Genomic DNA, 4,393 nt, shown 5'->3' with positions numbered 1-4,393 from the left:
AAGCCTTTCTTGTCTTTATTCCTCCAGATCTCTGTTCCCTGCTTTGGGGTGGGGTGGGGGGAAGAACTTGACTATCCCATTGTCTCTTGCCTGGTTTCTGCCCAGAGGGGGGGGGGGGAATTAAACTCAGAATGAAGGTTTTGCTCAGTTGAAACCTCCATCCCAAAATGGATTTCTTCACACTTCACATCTAAGAAGTCACACAGGTGGGTAGCCATGGAAATGGTCAGAGTCCAAAACAAGCAGGAGGCTTAATGTATTTTGAAAGTGTATATTATTGTATATTTCAATGTACAGCAGGAAGAAGCCAATGAAATATTTGGAGTGTGGATGGAACTTCAGATGCAGATTCGACCTGCTTGCCTGGCTTCTAAGAGTATCTCTCTCTTTATTCCAGCAGCGGATGATCCGTGGAGCGAGGAGGAGGAGGAACTGCATGCTCTGCCCCTAGATGAAATCCAGAATGAAGACGTGCATGGAAGCTTCAGGAATCAAGAAAGACCTAAGAGTCAGAAAGGCAGCCACATGGTCAAGAAGAAGAGTAAACGCATTCCTTGCCAAGGGGGGGATTTCCAAGAAGTCATTCACATGGTGGAGGAAACAGACAAAGGCTTGGAGTGCAGAAGGAACGTCACAGATCAAACCCAATATAATGTCCATTTACAAATGCACAGTGGAAAGAAGACCCATCAATGCCTAGTGTGCGGAAAGACCATGATTTGCAGAGTGGAGCTCCAAAGACATCAAATAACACATGCAGGAGAAAAACCTTATAGGAGCTCAGACTGTGGCCAGAGCTTCTCAGAGAAATCAGACCTTGTTCAGCACCAAAGAATTCACTCAGGAGAGACGCAATTTATTTGCTCAGAGATTGGAATGGCGTTCTCTAATGGAAGAAAAAGTAATGTATATTTTCCAAAGCAAAGTATAATGAAGGCACATCAATGTTTTCTGTGTGGAAAGTCCTTCGGATACAGATCACAGCTCATTGTGCACCGAAAGGTCCACAGAGGGGAGAAACCTTTTGAATGCTCAGAGTGTGGGAAGAGATTCAAGCGGAGTGGCCATCTTCAAGAGCATCAAAGAACCCACACAGGGGAGAAGCCCTTTGAATGCTCAGAGTGTGGGAAGAGATTCAGTCACAGTTGCAATCTTCGATGTCATTTAAGAACCCACACAGGGGAGAAGCCCTTTGAATGCTCAGAGTGTGGGAAGAGATTCAATCAGAATCGCCATCTTCAAGACCATCAAAGAACTCACACAGGGGAGAAGCCCTTTGAATGCTCAGAGTGTGGGAAGAGACTCAGCAGGAGGGGCACTCTTCAGCAGCATGAACGAACCCACACGGACCAGAAGCTCTTTCAATGTGCAGAGTGTGGGAAGAGATTCCGTTGGAGAGACACTCTTCAACAGCATGAACAAGCCCACTCAGAGGAGAAGCCCTTTGAATGCGCAGAGTGTGGCAAGAGGTTCAGTCGGAGGGGCACTCTTCAAGAGCATCGACGAACTCACATAGGAGGGAAAGCCTTTGAATGCTCACAGTGTGGGAAGAGATTCGGTCAGAGTGGTCATTTTCACCAGCATCAAAGAACTCACACCGGGGAGAAGCCCTTTGAATGCTCAGAGTGTGGGAAAAGATTCGGTCACAGTAGCAATCTTCGAAACCATCTAAGAACCCACACAGGGGAGAAGCCTTTTGAATGTTCAGAGTGTGGGAAGACATTCAGTCGGAGTGGCCATCTTCAAGACCATCAAAGAACCCACACAGGAGAGAAGCCCTTTCAATGCTCAGATTGTGGGAAGAGATTCAGTCGGAGAGGCCATCTTCAACACCATCAAAGAACCCACACAGGGGAGAGGCCTTTTGAATGCTTAGAGTGCGGAAAGAGATTCAGTCACAGTGGCACTCTTCAAGAACATCAAAGAACTCACACAGGGGAGAAGCCCTTTGAATGCCCAGAGTGTGGGAAGAGATTCAGTCACAGTAGCAATCTTCGAAGCCATCTAAGAACCCACACAGGAGAGAAGCCTTTTGAATGCTTAGAGTGTGGGAAGACATTCCGTCAGAGTGGCAACTTTCAACAGCATCAAAGAATCCACACAGGGGAGAAGCCTTTTGAATGCTCAGAGTGTGGGAAGAAATTCAATCGGAGTGGCCATCTTCAAGAGCATCAAATAACCCACACAGGGGAGAAGCCCTTTGAAGGCTCAGAGTTCGGGATGCTATTCAGTCACAGTGGCACTGTTCGAGCATCAAACAACCCACATGGGGCAAAAGCCCTTTGAATGCTCCGAGTGTGGAAAGAGCTTCAGTCAGAGTGGCCATCTTCAAGAGCATCAAAGAACCCACACAGGGGAAGAGCCGTTTGAATGCTCAGAGAGTGGGAAGAGATTCAGTCACAGTGGCACTCTTCAAGAGCAGGAAAGAACCCACAAAAGGGGAGAAGCCTTTTGCATGCTCAGAGTGCGGGAAGAGATTCATTCGGAGTTCCACTCTTTAACAGCATGAACAAACCCATACAGAGGAGAAGCCCTTTGAACGCGCAGAGTGTGGAAAGAGATTCAGTCGGAGACATACTCTTCAACAGCATGAACAAACCGACACAGAGGAGAAGCCCTTTGAATGCCCAGACTGGTAAGTCACTTTGTAGGAGGGGCACTCTTCAAGAGCATCAAGGAACTCACACAGGGGAGAAGCCCTTTGAATGCTCAGTGTGTGGGAAGTGATTCAGTCAGAGTGGACATTGTCAACAGCATCAAAGAACCCACACAGGGGAGAAGCCCTTTGAATGCTGTGATTGTGGAAGAGATTCAGTTGAAGTGCCACTCTTCAACAGCATCTAAGGACCCACATAAGGAGAAACTATGTAACCACTGAGAGTTTTCAAACTTGTTTGTGACAAGTTCTGTATCGGACATAAATGCCACTTTGTTAGGCTGGGCCATATGTGCCATAAAATGTAATGCCAGGTACTAGATATATAAACTTCAGAAAGGACAGAGGGAAACTCAATTAATGATACTATTTTTTACTCAAAGTACAAACATGCTTAAAATATTCACACTCTTATGGTGTTTTTCTTTCTTTAACAGTCTTTGATGACTGCCACCTCTTGCTCTGAATTATTGCGTCAAAATTTGCAACCAACCTCTGTGCTGTTCCAATCTTGAGTATGTTGCTTACCTGTCTGTCTTTAACCTGAGACTATACTATTGATTCTTGGACATTTATTACAGAAAAGAGCTGTTCTCAGACATATGCTGTACAAGACATAGACAGAATTTTAGACGCACAAACCTTATGTTGGGGGTAATTTAGACCCCAAAATTGGTAAAATTGGCTAATGCCAAGTTAACATAAGAACATAAGAGACGCCAATGTTGGATCAGGCCAAAGGCCCATCCAGTCCAACACTCTGTGTCACACAGTGGCCAGAAATACCAGGTGCCATCAGGAGGTCCACCAGTGGGGCCAGGACATTAGAAGCCCTCCCACTGTTGACCCCCCCCCCCCAAGCACCAAGAAGACAGAGCATCACTTGCCCCAGAGCCCCTATCTATACCTTGTGGCTAATAGTCACTGATGGACCTCTGCTCTAGATGCTTATCTCCAAAGTTCAGAAAGCTTATCCTTCAACGCAGCATCCCAATGTTCCCCCACCTACCTGCAATGTGTGGCATCCTTTCATTGGTAAGCAGGGAGCAGTGTGAATGTCCCATTGTAATGATGTAGAGTAGGATCTTTTTGCTAGAGCAGGGGAGTTATTATTCCTAATGAGGTGACCTTTAAGATTGACTATTGGCTCATCAATATATTGGGTGATAGTACATACTCTTCTGCACGTATGCAGGGATAGAGCTTTGGTGGGGGGACTTTCGTTCTCTGCATAAACGCATGCACACGCATAGATGTCAGCAAACAAACAAGCAAGAGGAGTTCAGAACTAGTTAGGTAGAATGTTATTTTTCATCCGTGTAACCTTTCCCTAATTTACTAAGTAAACTTTCTTTCCTTACAAGCTAAACACACATGTCTATGTCTGCTTTATTCCGCTGCTGTCACTCACTCTACTAAACTTCTTGAGTACACCTCCCACTGTGGAGAAACCTTTCCAGTTCATCTGCTCCCGCAGCTCTTGGGCACAAATAGTCTTCTTCTCTCTCTGAAAATACTCTTTCTCACTATACTAGATCAGTAACTTTGTTCTCTGTAGACCTAGAAGCATTTTTGCTTTGAAGCAGTGTTTCTTCTCCACTTAGAGGGTTCCACTCCAAAAGGTCCACATGTAATATAAATTCTCCAAAGAACTGGAACCGCTTCCTTCAACACTTCTTAGTCCACCACAGAAATCATGAACCCTCCACAGATACACCAGTCACCTGGCCATGACTA

General features: G+C 45.6%; 1 pseudogene; it reads left to right on the top strand.

Moving 5' to 3' along the window:
- Positions 1 to 527: 527 nt before the first annotated feature.
- Positions 528 to 2,868, top strand: LOC107107317 (annotated as a pseudogene).
- The last annotated feature ends 1,525 nt before the right edge of the window (positions 2,869 to 4,393 follow it).

Source organism: Gekko japonicus, unplaced genomic scaffold (assembly GCF_001447785.1).
Source record: "Gekko japonicus isolate JY-2015 unplaced genomic scaffold, Gekko_japonicus_V1.1 scaffold1238, whole genome shotgun sequence".
Taxonomy (NCBI): Eukaryota; Metazoa; Chordata; class Lepidosauria; order Squamata; family Gekkonidae; genus Gekko; species Gekko japonicus.
This window is presented reverse-complemented; position numbering and strand designations above follow the sequence as displayed.